Below are 17,414 nucleotides of genomic sequence, written 5' to 3' on the forward strand. Positions count from 1 at the left end.
TAGAAGAAAGTATTCTTGTGTTGAGGGAGTACTTGAGTGGAGGCCCAATGTCCTTCTGCTACATCCAAGATGCTCAATGAACTCTATATGGGTTAAACTTTAAGAGAAAGAAACAAAGACATATATCATAATTGAATCTTCTAGAAACAAAGATTAAAAAAATTTTGTGACAAGCATGAGATAAGGGATACATGACATAAAGGAACTTCAATAAGATTAGGTCCTGACTTGTTACCAGAAATTAGACATGCAGGAAAGCAATAGGGTAATATACAAAGTCATGAAAGAACAGAACTGTCAGTCAACATTTGTGTGTTGTACATTACATTTGTGCTATCAAATTTTGCCATTGGAAAATGTACCTTGTAGTTCATTGAAGAAACTATTTTAAATGATTTAAATATAATTTTTTACTTTTGATATCTAAAAATAGCCCTATTTAAAATGTTCTTTTAGAGAAGCCCTGGTGATAACTAAAAGGGTAGTGGTACAGAACCACTAGGCTGTTTCATGTGGGAAAGATGTGGTTGTTTGCTTCTGTAAAGATTATAGTGTTGGAGATGCTATGAGTCTGTTTGTCTTATAGTGTTACTATGAGCTGGAATCAACTGGATGACAATAAGTTAACTTGTTCTCTCAGAAATTGTAGCCTATCCGATGGGTTTAGATAATTAAAATGATTCTGGATTCAGTGGAATTGCGTTCACCTTCACATTTATTTCCACCGGACACAAAAGATAAAGCCAGTTAGTAGTATAACGAGAACACAACACAGTAAAATTAGAAATGGGATCTCCCTGTAAAGAATTGTCGATAAATACTTAACATCGTTTTACTGGTAATGACAGTTAATTGACCTCAAAAGGAAATACAAAAGAAAACAAACATTTTAGGTTTCTAGAAATAGCTTTTTGAAGGTTGATGTGATATAAACCAGGATCCAGATAGAATGGTTCATTAAATATTGAACACTTATTAATCATAAAGAAGCAAGTCATTATGACTGGGAACCATCAGTTTTTTAACTGTTAGCAGAACTGTTCACTCCTATCATATCATATTTTTTGCAAATGAAACTTTTAAAAGGTAAGTTTCATTGTCATTTGGCTAGCTGTCATTTTTTTTTACCACAGAGAGTAAAATCTTTAGAATTATAAATCCAGTGCTATGGATTATATATTTGGGACAATCCCATACATTATTTAGTTTGTTTACTTGTACTATCTGTCAGAACCATCTCTACATATATATTTAGGTTTCCATAACAAAGTTGCTATCAATTCATCTTCTGTTTATTGGAAAACAAGAGAATTTCTCTACACCTTTCAAAAATCTTGTGTAAGCACACATGATATTATCATACCACATATATTAGTATGATATGCTCTATAGTTCTTGTGGATTTTGGAGGTCTCCTTAAAGTATTAGCACTTGATCTTAGCCAAAAGGCTGAGAAGTGATTCCTTAAAGTGTTAAAAAGTAAACGTGCCACCTCAAAGACTAGTATGCCATGACATTACCCTATATGCATGCCAAAGTGGACATTGAATAAGCATGAGTGAAGAAGAATTAATTAATTTGAATTATGGTGTTGGTGAAGAATATTCACTATAGCTTTGACTGCCAGAAGAACAAAAAATCTGTCTTGGAAGCAGAATGGCTAGAATGCTCCTGAGAATCAAAGATGGTGAGACCTCATCTCATTTACTTTGGACGTGTTATCAGGAGAGACCAGTCCCTTGAAAAGAACAACTTGTTTGTAAAGTAGAGGGTCAGTGAAATAGGGGAGGATGCTCAACAAGATGGACTGACACCTATCTACAGCAATGACTCACACATAGGAGTCTTGTGAGGATGGGGCAGGACCACGAAGTGTTTTTCTCCACCATACATTGGGTTATTATGAAATGCAACTTCCTGGTCTGAACCTAATTATAACAACAAAAGCATTAGCACTCTTGATATGCTTCTTTGTTCTTGGAGGTAAGATTTTCTTCTCCTCTACTTCGAAGATAAAGCTCTCAAAGCAGTTCCAATGAATTGGTTATACAAGGGGGTACCAAACAAAACAAAACAAAAAATGTTCCTCTTAAGCGAGCATCAAGCAACTCCCTCTGACTTAGTGCACCCAGTTGCATCACCTGGGAAGGTTCTCTCTGTTCACAGTGAATTTTTTCATAAAAACAGTTTCACTTGAACCCCGTTGTGTTAGACAGGGTTCTCTAGAGAAATACAACCAGAATGCTAATGATTTTATATATATTTATACAGATAGATAGATAGATAACATAAGAAATAAACAGCTAATTAATCTATAAAGCAGTACAAATGGCTCAGTGCAACTCACTCCTGTGAGACAGTTGTGAGACACTGGCAGTCCTTCAAGTCTTGAGGGCCACCGGGTAGTCCTCTGTAAAGCTATTCAGGCTATCCGGGCACAGGCAGCAAACAGCAAGGCAGGTCACCAACAGTCAGCCAGATGGCAGGATCCCACAGTCCCCAGCTCAAAAGATGTAAATTCCAATGGTGTGGTGAAGCAGGTCTTGAAGGAACCTCAAGTTACAGCAACACAGTCCATGGGTTAGGTGTCCCACAGGTAGTGTAGCTTGCATATTGAGGTGCAGAACAAGCAAGGCAGCCACACACTGGTCTGATGATCAAAGAGCAAGAGACAAGAAAGGCGAGGCTCTCTGAGCCACTTATCTCTCTGCCCTTCAATTAATCCCACATGTTTATCGGCCAGGTTGGCACAATAAACTAACTACCTCATACGTTATTCGTGATGGGCGATTTAAGAGAAGAGTGTGTGGCTGTCAAATATTGTTTTCTGCTCAGGAATGTCACAGAAATTGTTGTGATGTTCAACACAGCTTATAAGGACAGCGCTATGGGAAAAACTCAAGTGTATGAGTGGTTTTTTCATTTCAAAAAAGGTGAAATGTTGATTGATGACAAATCTCATTGTGGATGTCCTTCAAGTTCCTGAACAGATGAAAATGTAGATTTGTAATGTATTTGGAGTTCTGTGTTAGTCCAGGTAGATTAGAGAAACAAATTCATAAACATGCATATGTATATGAGAGAGTTTTATATAAAGGGTAATTGTACATTAAGAAAACATTGCAACCCAATCCAGTCCAAGGTCATATGTCCAATATTAGTCCATATGTCAAATGTCCATATTAGTCCATATTAGTCCAATATTAGTCCATATGTCAATCTATAAAGTCCTCTTCAGACTCATGAAACACATGCAATGATGCCAAATGAAGAACAATCACAGGCCAGTGGGTGCCAAGTCAGTGGAGGTAGAAGCTGGCAGGGGTCTCCACGTGCCCATTCCAGTTCCCAGGGCTGCATTAGGGTAGGTCCATATGGCATATCCTCAGGGATGCCTCGCAGGAAGTCAGCCTTGTCAGTAGGGAGTCTCCAAGGGAGTGAACCAAGAGAGAGATAGTGTCTCCTGCCTCCAAGAAGGAACACTGGTTATCCCAGAATTCCCAGGAGAAGGCCATGCCCACACAGAGGTCTCATTGGCTATCTCCAGATTGACAGGCTAGACTCCACCCCTACACTCTTAATCCTGAAATTAACAAAAGATTATATATCTACCACAAGTTCATTCTACCTGGTGAGACTGTTAATCAAGCTTTCTATTTAGAGGTTCTGAAAAGATTGTGTAACAGTGTCTGACAAAAAAGGCCTGATTTGTGGCAGACAGGGGATTGATTTTGCCACCATGACAATTCTCATGCAGCCATCTCAGTGCCCCAGTTTGGGCCAAAAAATATCATGAATCTTTTGCCCATACGCCTTACTCACCTGACCTTACTCTGTACGACTTCTTTTTGTTTCCGCAAATACAAAGGGACATGGAAGGACAGCAATTTGAGGATGTAGAAGAGGTAAACTTAACCTCTTATATATAATCATAAGTGTCCTGGTTTTGGTTCTCTAGAGAAACCTGCCTAACACAAGGACCCTCCTCTTTTCTGCTGCACCTCCACTTTACCAAGCATGATACACTCATCAGGGACTGTTATCTCCTGACAAAATGTCCAAAGTATGTATGGTGAAGTCTTGCCATCCTTGCCTCTAACGAGCACTCTGACTGTACTTCTGAGCCAGATTTGTTTATCCTTTTAGCAATCCAGGGTATTTTCAATATTCCTTTCCAGCACCACAATTCAGATGCACTGTCTTCTTCAGCCTTCCTTATTCCTTATTTTAGATTTTGTTAATGGTATTTATGGGAAGTGTTTGCTACCGTGATTTAAAAATATTGTTATGGATAAAATAAAAAATGGAAGCCCAAAATCCATTTGCAGGATCCCTGTGTGGCATAAGCCTCCTATAAATACCCCCCAGGATGTGAACAGCACTGCTACCAGAGAGCATTGTAAAGTCGATTATGGCAGATGCAGTTAGGTTAAAACTTAACACCTTATTATTTGATCTCCCTTTTGACCCTTGTTAAAATTATTTGCATTTTTAATATTTTCTGCTTTCTTTTCACTTGATGTTTTCTCTGCATTTGTCTTTTTTTTTTGTTTGCTTCTGCTTGTGTTTTGTGTTATTTTCTATATGTGAAATCCAGGATGTGTTAATCTATAAAAAGAGTAACTGGATTAATAATTTCTTAGGGGTATAGCAATTGTGAATTTGTGGTGAGGATTACAGAACTCTTCTTACTGTGATTGAATGATTAAATTGTGTGATATGTGGATTATATGCCAATACAACGATTTAAAATAATAAAAATGTTGCTAGTGCTCTCTCCAGGTCACCTTGTTTGGAAGATACTCATTATTTGGGACCACCAACCAAGTTAGGTTTTTCACCGGAAGCTTCACTTTCCAGGGCCCCTCTGCTTTCTCAGCTGTTGTACCAGGAAATAGTGTTTTAAATCCTTCCCTTGTCCTCACCCGTTCCTGGTTTCCATTTCATGAGAAAATGCCAATGAGCAGCAAGATTTTATCAATCTAATTTTTAAGCAGAAGCCCATTTATGAAAGAAAGGCAGACTCCAGTGGACGTGGAGATGGAGCACACAGGTGAGTCAGCCTGTCTATCCAAAGCTCTGTGAACAGTTTGGAAAGCCCCAACCAATTGTAAATGTGATAGTCAAACTGCATCATCAGCATTTACCTACAAACTCATTTAAGCAGGCCTTTGCCGGGGTCAGATATGCAGGGATTTTACCCTACTGTTGGGGCTATGGGGTGTCATTGAGTCAACTCTGGCTCAAAGCAAACCTATAAGACAAGTAAGAGTGTTAAGAATACATGTATGAGGCCTCCTATAGATATATGTTTTCATTTCTCTTGGGTAAATAGGTAGTAGTGGAATGTCAGGGTCATATGGTAAATATTCCATGTTTCACTCCTTTGTAAGTAATTTTCAGTTTCAAAAAATGCTTCCCTAGTTTGACATTCTCACGAGACCATACTTATGTCTATACTTAGGTCTATGTCTATCCCTTTACTTACAGACTTTCTGAATCACTAATCTTAGATTTGGTAAAAATGCATACTATGGAGTCTTTTATAATGAATCAATATAAAAGGTAGATTAAACTTTCATTAATTTGATTAAAGTTTCACTTTTATTAATTTGACTGATATGTTTGGACTCAATTCTGTCATAAAATACTTACGTGTATTTTGTTAGGTTTATTATTTCTTTTTCTCTGTAAATTATGACTCTAATTGAATAGATGTTGTTTTTATTCGAGGGTTACCTTTGTCTTAACCTCCTTAGTCTCTTAACACCCTTAGTTATTATTTAATGATCAAGTTTTTTGGTTCTTTTTATTGTTGCTCTTTGTATCCTTTAACACTGCCTATTCTATCTAGAATTAACAGTGTTATTCCTCTTATTCCTGTCAACCTATTTTTTTTTAAATCATTTTATTGGGGCCTCCTACAACTCTTATCACAATCCATACATCCATCCATTGGGTCAAGCAGATTTGTACATACGTTGCCATCATCGTTTTCAAAGCATTTTCTTTCTACTTGAGCCCTGGTATCAGCTCCTAATTTTCACCCCTCTTTCCCTCTCCCTCCCTCCGTCATGAACCCTTGATAATTTATAAATCATTATTATTTTTTCATGTCCTGCACTGTCCGATGTCTCCCATTACTCCCTTGTCTGTTGTCCATCCCTCTCAATCTATTTTATTTGCATTATTTCTACTTTGTCATAACACCTCTTTATAGATCTGTCTTCTGCCTTTTGTTTTAGCCTTATGTATATATCTACATTTGTTGAAATACCCATCATCCATCTTTTTACTGGCTTTTTCCAGTCATCGCACGATTGGAAGAAACTCACCCTTATGACTCCTCAAGAAATCATGATAGATGCAGAATTTCCTAAATTATTTTATGCTGCAAATAATTTTTATATTTGAAAGCGGAAATTCTTATCACCTACAAAAGGAGGCCTCTATATTGAGGTGTCTAAGATAGGAATGTAGATACGAGAAAGAGCACCCTTGAAGGAGGATGGATGGGAAGGGTGCTGCTACTCTACAGAAACTACAATGTGTGAGCTGTGCACCAAATCCGGTTGGGGCGGCAGCCTTCCTCTGAGGCTCGCTAACTAATGAATTGTCAGGCTTGAAATATCACAGGTTGTTTAACTAAGCTGGATGCCTCAGTGACCACTTGTCTTCAAAACCAGCAACGACCAGCTGAGTCTTTCTCACCTCATCACTATGACGTGCCTTTCTCCCGCTTCCACATTTAAAGACCCTTGTGATTACATTGGGTCTACATGGATAATTCAGAATCATCGCTCGCTGGTTTAAGGTCAGGTGATTAGCTACCTTCATTTCACTTTGCCAATGTGACAATATATTCACAGACTCCAGGGAGTAGAATGCAGCCATCCATGGGAGACAGCTATTCTGCTTCCAACCGGAAGGTTTATGAGCCCCATGGTTTAATGATTCGCTTTTGTTTTACAAGACCATAACATTTACCTTTCACTTTATTTGATCCCTTACTTCCCAAAGACCAAAGGTACGTCTCAGTTCATCTTTTGTCTTTTTCTCCCCGAAACCATGCATTTTAAGACATCCTCTTTATATCGTGTCTATAATTTTAACTCTTCATATTGTGAAATAATTTCTTGCTGTTTTTGCTCTATTTTGCTTAGATATATTTATAGTATATTTTTATTTTAATGAACTAAATTTTTGGTAATGTTATACATCAACTTTAGACCCATTCCTTTTTGTGTCCTCCTCAGCAATTTTCTGTCTGTCTTCTTCATTTACTCTAAAGTCTTGATAAAGAATAAAGCTGGAACTAGATTAGACTCATTCAAGGTTTCTTCATAGGTATTTTTATTCATAGTTAATTTGAATTTCCACTATTCATTCTTCTCAAAGTATTCTGATTTATTATTTTTGTAGGTGAAAATTTTGTCTTCTTTTTGGTTTGTGTCATTTAAAAAAATCATTTTATTGGGAGCTCATACAATTCTTAACACAATCCATACATCCATCCATTATACGTCAAGCACATTTGTTGCCCTCATCATTCCCAAAACATTTGCTTTCTACTTGAGCCTTTGGTATCAGCTTCTCATTTTTCCCCTCTCTCTCCACTCCCCTTCCTTCATGAACCCTTGATGATTTATAAATTACTATTTTGTCATATCTTACACTGTCCAATGTCTCCCTTCACCCTCTTTTCTGTTGTCCATCCCCCATGGAGGAGGTTATATGTAGAGCCTTATAATCAGTTCCCCCTTTCCACCCCACCTTCCCTCCACCTCCCAGTATCATTACTCTCACCACTGGTCCTAAAGGGATCATCTGTCCTGGATTCCCTGTGTTTCCAGTTCCTATCTGTACCAGTGTACATCCTCTGGTCTAGCTGAATTTGTAAGGTCGAATTGGGATCATGATAGTGGTGGGGGAGGAAGCATTTAAGAACTAGAGGAAAGTTGTATATTTCATCGTTGCTACACTGCACCTGAGTGGCTTGTCTCCTCCCCGTGACCCTTCTGTAAGGGATGTCCAGTTCCCTACAGATGGGCTTTGGGACCCCAATCTGCACTCCTCCTCTTTCACAGTGATATTATTTTTTGTTCTTTGATGCCTGATTCCTGATCCCTTCAATACCTCATGGTCGAACAGGCTGGTGTGCTTCTTCCATGTGGTCTTTGTTGCTTCTGAGCTAGATGGCTGCTTGTTTACATTCAAACCTTTAAGACCCCAGACACTATATCTTTTGATAGCCAGGCACCATCAGCTTTCTTCACCACATTTGCTTATGCACACGTTTGTCTTCAACGATCGTGTCGGGAAGATGAGCATCATGGAGTGCTAATCTAATAGAACAAAGTGTTCTTGCATTGAGGGAGTACTTAATCTGCTACCTTTATACTAAACCTAGAAATATATGCACTTAGATCTATTTCATAATCATCATATATAAATATATTTACATATGTACATGCCTTTATTTAGACCTTTATAAATGCCCTTTGTCTCCTAGCTCTTTCCTCTATTTCCTTTTACTTTCCTCTTGTCCCATTATCATGCTTAGCCTTCATTTAGGTTTCAGTAATTTCTCCCGGTTACATTGCCCTTGATCAATCCCTACAAGGCCTCTAACACCCTCCTTGCCACTGATTTTGAGTCACTTGTTTCTTCCTTGGTTTTTGTCATTTTGAAGGAACTATTAGGAGGCTGATAGCTAGATTTGTGCCATTGTCTTACACTCTCTGCAGGTTCTGTGTTTTGGTTTGAATTTACAATATTGATAAAAATCCTACATCACACAGAGATGTTTTTGTAAATTATGACATTTTAATTTTTAACAGTGCACATTCCAAATTTGGGGTACTCCTTATTCTGAATTTGAAGAAAAATGTAAAAGGGTGTTTTTGTTTGTTTGGTAATTGTCCAATAACACATACCAACTGTTTATCTAACTGTACTGATATTTTGTCATCTGCCAAAGAATTTTAGAGAGTTTAAACCCTGGTAGTTTTGAGAATATTTCTAAAAGTATCTTTTGAGGTATTATTGATTTACATAAAGCACATCATTTTGTTATACCCATTTGTGAGATGAGTAGTCAATTGAGAATTTTCAACAGAAGAACATAATTTGCCTTATAATCTAACTGGATCAGTCTGAGGACTGACCTTAGAAATGCATGGCCTAAAATAACTAAAATAAGAGACAGTTTAATAATATTGTTTAAAAATATTGGCATCTTAACTGTTGGCTGTTATCTATGGGAGTGGTGAGAGATGCTAAGATTCTGAATATACAAGGGGGTACAAAAAAAACAGAAAAAACTTTGTTGGGTGGAGCTTTGGTAGTATACTGCTACAGTGAATTTTTTCATAAAAGCAGTTTTGCTTGGACCTAGTTTTTCGTGATGGCTGATGTGAGAGAACAGCATGTGGCTGTGAAATTTTGTTTTCTACTTGGGAAAAATGTCACAGAAGCTGTTGTCATAAAGAACACAGCTGGCAAGGACAGCGCTGTGGGAAAATCTCAAGTGTATTTTTTTCATTTCAAAAAAGGTAAAATGTCAATTGATGAAAACTCATTCTGGATGTCCGTCAACATCCTGAATGGAAAAAAATGTTGCAAAATTCATGCACTTGTGCTTAAAGATCAACCACAGACCATTGAAGAAATGGGGACGTTTTTTGGACCATCTTGGATTTCGGTTTCGCAAATTTTTACAGATTTGGGAATGAGAAGTCTTGCTACAAAATTTGTGCTTTGGGTTCTGACTGACCAGGAAAAACAGTGTGGACTGGAAACATGCTGTGCTTTGAAAGAACAATTCTGATGTGACCCAGACTTTTACTGGTGACAAGACATGGTGCTATTTTGATTTTGAAAGCAAACATCAATCAAGCCAGTGGAAGACACCATTGTTACCCCATCAAAAAAAATCATCAAGTGAAATCAAAGATCAAGATGATGTTCATTTGTTTTTCGGATGTGAGGGGAATAGTGCATTTGGAGTTCATTCCACCAGGTCAGACTGTTAATTAATTTCTATTTAGAGGTTCTAAAATGATTGCATAACAGTGTGTGACCAAAAAGGCCTGATTGTGGCAGACGGGACTGGTTTTGCCACCATGTTAATGCATCTGCTCACACAGCTACCTCAGTGTGCCAATTTTGGCAAAAAACAGCAGGCCTCTCTTGCCTCACACACCTGACTCATCTGACCTCACTTTGTGTGACTTCTTTTTGTTTCCAAAAATTAAGAGGACCATGAAAGGACAGCTATTTGATGACATAGAAGAGGTGAAGGGGAAAAAAAAGAGGGAGATGCTGTCAGCCATTCAAACAGATGCATTTGAAAAATGTTTCCAAGAATGGAATCACAAATTTGACAAATGTATTAAGTGTAACAGAGAGTGCTTTGAAGGTGACAAGGTTGTTTTGTAAAAAAATTTAAATACATAGCTTTGAAAAAAAAATCTGTATTTTTAAAGTAGAGTTCAAAAGGGTTCATGACCAATGGGATGTGAGGTTTAAGAGAAAAAGAGTACTTGAGGATGATTCTATGATTTTAGGAACATAAAAAGAAAAGGAACCAATTGGACAGTAGGTTTAGAAGTTTGTTTCTGGAGTATTAAGATTGAGATGCCTATAATACATCCAAAAGTAATTTCAAGTAGGTGGATGAATCTATGAGCTTGGCATTGTAAGTTTTGGAGTTATTAGCATATAGATGGTTTAAAGCCATGCACCTGGGTGAGATCAGGAATGGAGCGAGTTAAGAGAAAGGCATCTAGACTGAGCGCTGAGCACGCCCAAGTTAAGAGGTTTGGTACACGAGTCGAGAATAACAACAGGCATCTTTGAAATAATGAGAAAACCAGTAGAGTGTAGGGTCTTCGAAGCCAAATAAAAAGAGAGCTTATAAAAGAGAGAGTTATTTCATGTTTAAAATGTAGCTGATAGATCAGGGAAGTGAGGACCTGGAATTGACCCTTTGGTAATTTCAAGTTCATCACTGACCTCGTCAAATATCATTTTAATGAATGGGAACGTGAAAACACGATTTGAGTAAATCCGGGTGAGGAAGAGACGAGACAAGCTGGTGCACCAGACAAAGACAATGCTTGTCGTTTCCCCCATGTGTTGTTTGCTTTAATGGAAGTTAAAACAGTGGGATGGAAATTGAAGCAGTAAGTAGACTGAGGAGAGCTTTTCTTTTTTTCTTTTTTAAATTAGACAAATTATAGCACATTTGTTTCCTTGTGGGGATTGTCTACTATAGAGAAAAGAGATGATTAAGGAAATAATTTCTATATCAATGACCTTGAGAAGGGATGAAGGGATTAAGTGGAGTCCACCAGTGCAGAGGAAAGCACTGATATTTCATACCTGTACAAGCAGAGTCCCTGGGTAGGATGAGAGTACCTTGTTTCTGACTGCTCAGATGAGAGGAAGGATTAGAGCACAGATCGTTGGAGGGAAAAGAGCAAGAAGACGAGCAGAAATCGTTTTGGAGTCTGGGGAAAAGAATCTGGGGACCTAGTGTCATTGCTAAGCAACATCTTGAGAGGAATGGTTATAAGTTTTAGATTGGTCAAGTTTAAAAGAAATCTCAGTGTCATCGTGGGTTACAAGTTAGTCTGCTAACTGCTAAGTTAAGAGTTTTAAAAGGCCAGCCCCCTTTCAGAAGACAGACAAGGTTTTCAGCTCCACAAAGATGTACAGCCTGGGAAACTCAAGAGGTGGCTCTATGCTGCCCTGTAGTGGTAGGGGCAATATGAATCACCATGGTCTTGAAGACATTAAAAGTGTGTGAAAGTTTATCACCAGCAGCAGGGTGGTCTATTTTTCCTTTACCACACTTTGTTCTACAGATGTAGGTATAGATAAGTGAGGAGTTGAATGCCTTTACCAGTAATCTTTTACAACCTTATGAAAATTAGCTATCTCTTATCTGTGGTCACTGGGTTTTTTTTAAGTACCCAAAAGCAAAGTTAGAGTTGAGAAATACTGAGTCCCAGGATTGTGCAGACAATTAATACTTGGCTGCTAACAGAAAGGTTGACTGTTCAATGCCGAGGTACCTCAGAAGAACGGTTTGGTGATGTGTTTCAGGGGGTGGGGGGGAGTTGTCGGCTCCTCAGGCAAACGGAAAGGACCACCACCTTCCACAGTTCCTGGCTCGTGGGAGAAAGCTGATGGCTCAGCCGCGGGAGCTGCTGAAGCAAAGGCTGGCTGTCTCTGCCTCAGATAAACGGACACTTGCCGCTTGCTCCCTGACTAAAGCTGCAGAAGGCAGCAGGCTTCATGTCCCCAACCTTCGCCTCCCCTCCAGTCTATGAATAACTTGTTACTGCTTCCTTGTAACCCTTCAAAGAAGAGTAAACTGCCCTGAGTTAGTTAATTGTGCCAGCCTGGCCAATAATCACATGTGGTACTGGTTGAAAGGCGGAGGGATAAATGGGTGGTGAAGCCTCGGCTTTCTAGTTCTCGGGTCTCTTGTTTTGTGATGGTTGCATCGGGTGCAGCTGCCTTAGCAGTTCCCTGCTTCAGCTTGCAAGATGGATTTCCTACAAGATATCCCCAAGGAGAAGCCGCATGGATCTATCCGGATGCAACCCTGGGTGCTGGAGCAGCCGTGTGGAGACCCTTGCCAGTGCTGAGATGCTTACACGTTCATGGACTCAGCTTTCCTCCTGCAGTCGGCATCATTGCCTCTGTTTTGTGAGGTGGAGGACTTTGTGGACTGGTGTTGGGTTAATGGGTTAATGTTGGACTTGTGGGCTTGGGCAGCATTGGGTTGGGATGTTTTCGTGATGCACCTTTTCTTTACATAAAACTCTCTCTTATACGTGAGTCGCCGTGGATTTGTTTCTCCAAAGTACCCAGACTAATACATGCCCCTTGGTGTGATCCTGCCATGTGTTGCAGGTTACGTGCAAGGAATGCATGTAAGCCTGCCTCTAATAAAGTGTGAGGTCCTGGGGTGTCTATATTGCAGGGACCCCTGCACCTCAACTTTCGGCTATCCCTTTTGTATATAAGTTTTCTCCTTGCAGAGCAGACCCTCTCGAACCCATTCATTTTGTAAGATAAAAGCCTGCCTCTACATTCTCTTACATGTTTCCATTATGGATTGGAGATCTACTGTGCACCCAGGGGGGGAAAATCAGAAAATTCAGAAACTGTGTTTTAGGTGATATACATACTTAATTTTTGCAAAGGTGAATAGAACTAAACCAATTTCAGATTTTTATCAAAATTATCATTTCTATTCTCTAACATAGAAAGCTTGTTTGCTGAATTTTGGCCAATTAAATATTGTATACAGGATTGAAAAAAATTCATTTTGTTATGGAATTCCTGACAGAAGCCTAATTCTCAAGTCTTTTTTTATGGAACACATCCATAAGACTATCAAAACTTTTTGGTATGTGGCTAGATTACCAGTGTGCTGAAAAAGGAACGCATGCTTATTCACATATGCCAAATATCCTGTTATAAAACTGGATTCTATATAAAACGATTTCTCAAAGGGCTTGTTCTCTGAAGCAGTAAAGACAACGGAGGATTTTACTGACCTTTTGGCTCACAATCACTTTTCTATTTGAAACACAGTTTGGGAAAGTAAAGTATGCAAGTCACAGGTTTGAAAGCTTAGCATTTTATCAAAATACAAAATTATATATTCAAGTGCTATTAGGAATTCCTGGCAGGATTTTTGCACAAATACACGATTGAAATAAAAATCTATTATGATTTTCGTCTGCCTATGGAATGAGTTTTATTGAACAAGATTCAAGCAAGAACTTGATAACTTGCCTCTTGCTTTTTGTCTGGTTCTGAAACTAAGATGAGACTCAAGAAACCAAATACTGATGAATGCATTTCACAAAGACGCCTTCAACACTACCCCAGGCAAATGCAAAGAACTGAAGAAAAAACGGGGCTGAGAACAGCACGCTTCCTAGGGATGCTATAGACCAGCGGTTCTCAACCTGTGGGTCGCAACCTCTTTGGGGGTCGAATGACCCTTTCCCAGGGGTCGCCCGATTCATCACAGTAGCAAAAGGACAGTGATGAAGTCGCAACGAAAATAATTTTGTGGTTGGGGGTCATCACCACATGAGGAACTGTCTGAAAGGGTCGCATCATTAGGAAGGTTGAGAACCACTGCTGGACGTTTGTTTCCTCGGCCACACGATATGCTTTTAGTCAAAATTCATTTATACAATTGTGCACTCACCGGTAACGGCTTGCAGGAGCATAGGAATTCCTTTGATGAACTCTGAGAGATTGGTAACAGTACCTCCTATGGGCCAGGCCAGGTTGCCAGGTAACTGCTTGTTCCCTTGGTCACAGGAATCCATGGAAGCCCCCAAAGAGGCTGCAGAGTCTCCGTGGCCAGCTCTCCTCTCCCCTCCTGGGAACATGATGAAAAAACGTCTTCAGGAAAACTCGCTTTATGATGACGTGAGGAACTTCATGCACCAGCAAGTCATGGCTGAAAGGTACGAAACCGTCCTTTCTGGAGAGGGTCACAAAACAAAGAGATAGTGTTACTGGATCAAGTGTCCATTAAAACATGTGGAGTAGAGCAAATCCCACTACACCCCTCCTCCCCCCTAATACCATGCAGCTTGTTACAAGTGTAATGCAACTTCTACAATCATTGCACTATAAAGAGATGGGTGTACTCTTTTAGTAACTGTATGTATATAGGTAACTGTATGCTTATATATAGATATCAAGTGTGAGTTTCAGGGGGAGATAAGACAGCTGAGAAGAATGATATATTTGTGTTCATTAATAATGTAGGTGAAATTTCTAGTTGAAATTGTTTTAGCTCATTAAAGCCAAAAATCAAATTAAATGGGGCCTGGCCCAAATTCCTATTTCCCTCTACTCCAGAATTTCATAACTATCTTTTAAAAGGGTTTCTCAAAACATGCTAATAATTAGAAAATATACAATTAGTAGGTTTATTGCTTTTTAGAATTTCTTTTTATTTTATATTTCTGTATAACCTATCTCTTTTGAAATAATTGATATTTGCACATTATCTTTTTATAACTTCATTGAAGTACATTATAAGCCTATCGTATTTAAATTATTGATAAATCATTTAAGCACATAAAATATATTTACATCTTTCATTTACTGCCCATGGTTATGAGGAGAACCATGTGTAGATAGAGGTTTAGAGACCAAAGTAATCATAGGTGTTCTATGTGTGCTATCCAACTATATTCATTTCAAGAGCTTCCCCGATACTATGCTGATTTTAATGTTACAAACTAAATGCATTATAACTGGAGAAATAGGCATTTGAAATCTAATATAGAAGTTGTTGTAAGTTACCATCAAGTTGCTAAATTGGATGACATAAATGGTCAGAAATTTTGTGAAAATTTAATTTGTTCCATCTTTTATTACTTAATTTCAAGATAATATTGTTTGTTTAAGAGGAAATTCATTTGATTTTTCCCCTCAAGGATTGAAAATCTTCTAAACAATAGTCATATGTTTTGCAACAGTCAAGTGTAATTTTTCTAAGTATATATATGTATTACAGAGAAAACAAGACTTCTGTGTCCCCCTCTGTCTTCATTATTTCTGGTATCTGAACACACCCTTTCACTTCAGTGAATTCAGTAAGAGTTATTGAAGTTGGCAAGATTTCCCTTTAGAGACGTGTCAAAGATGCTAGTTATTTTGCTTTTGTCGAACCTTTATTTTTTTATGCATGTTTATATGTATGTTTGTTTTTGTTTATATGGGTGACCATGGGAAGAAGAGGTTTCTGCTCCTGCAAACATGTTTAGTCTCACAGACCTACTGTTAGAAACTAGAGCAGGCTCTTGACAAGTAGGCTAGAACAATCAGGCTTTGCATAATTTTTAAGAATACAAATTGAGTCACAAAAATAAAAATCTGACTCAGTCAGATAGAAGCAGAAATTCCAGTTATGCATTTTTCTAATTCTTATTTATTGTAATATGGTTTTAGATTCAACCATTTAAATCACTTAAGACATAGCTATTGAAATCCTAGGCTTTGGGCATGAAATATTTTTGTATTTTAAGAAATAGTTCATAAAATCATGTTTCTTCAGATGAATTCACTGCTATATTGTTATTTGCTGTGTTTGTGAATTTAGTTCCAGAGGCTTAATTTAGAAGTATCAAAAAGTATTGATATTGTTAGTTGCAGGACAAAATGATGCCCATTTTTATGATCATTAATATGTTTGAATGCATTGTTGTGATTATTGTTTTACATAGGGTTTCATTGGGTAGATTTTGGAAGCAGATCACCAGAATGTTCTTCCTGGTCTCTGAGTTGGGAAGAAACAATGAGATGTGATCACCATGGGTGACCTGCTGGCTTGTAGAATACTGGTGGCATAGCTTCCTGCCTCATAAGAACACACAAGTCAATAAAATATGACAAACAGGTGGTAAAATCTATATAATAAAAAAAGTAGTAGTAACACAGTTTTACAATGTGGTATACCTAATTTGTCATTTCAGTAAATGATAACTTCTAATGTTAATTTTTAAAACTAAGTTTGTAATTCTGTAGTGTTTTCTATTATCTCATTAGATCTCTAGCAAGTAGATAGCCTGTCATAACTCATTTTACAAGTGACTAGTAAAAAGAACAGTCAAATCAATCAGAGAAGCTGGATTTCTCTCTCCTCTCCTTCACATTCACCGCTTAGGGTCCATGGTAATTTTGTTCTCATCCATATGTCATTAGTGCTGGGTTTCAGCAAGATCCTACAGGATTTGATAACCTAGCCTGATATTTGGGAGTGGAAAGAGTTTGAGGATTTTTGAAAAGTGCTGTTTACTAAATGGATTGTAAGATTAGGCTGTCTTTTCTTCTTTCAAAGGATATGCAGTGATTATAGATGGGAATTTTAGAAATGGAATCATTCAATATTACATTGACAACCTTGCAAGGTCTTAATGGAGCCTTCTAACTCTCTGTACATATGTTACCAACCTCATTCAGTTCAAGAGCTCAGCATCACCTCCGAAACTAGGCCATCTGCCACTTGCTCTTCTGCTTCCCTTACAAAGTTACGTAACCGCCAACTTGACATTTTAATTAAACAGATAACACCCATTGCAGGAGGCAGTTTATGAGATTATACATTTGTGATTGTAAAGGACATGCAATCTTCTGATGAAAGCTTCTCATAAATTGATAAGTTATATTATTGTTTTTCATCTCAAAAGTCTCAGCTCACCTGATTCCTTTGGGTTATACCTTTAAAAAATACAAGAAAACATTGGAGACAGGGCATGGTGCCCCAACAGGCTAGACTGGAAAACACAAGTTTTTCTTGCTTGGTATATTTTACTTTGTTCTTCGTCAGTGGATTGATGTTGTTGCTGTTTTGTTGTACA

Source organism: Echinops telfairi, unplaced genomic scaffold (assembly GCF_000313985.2).
Source record: "Echinops telfairi isolate 266 unplaced genomic scaffold, ASM31398v2 ScPeMD7_7420;HRSCAF=8458, whole genome shotgun sequence".
In the NCBI taxonomy this organism is placed as follows: Eukaryota; Metazoa; Chordata; class Mammalia; order Afrosoricida; family Tenrecidae; genus Echinops; species Echinops telfairi.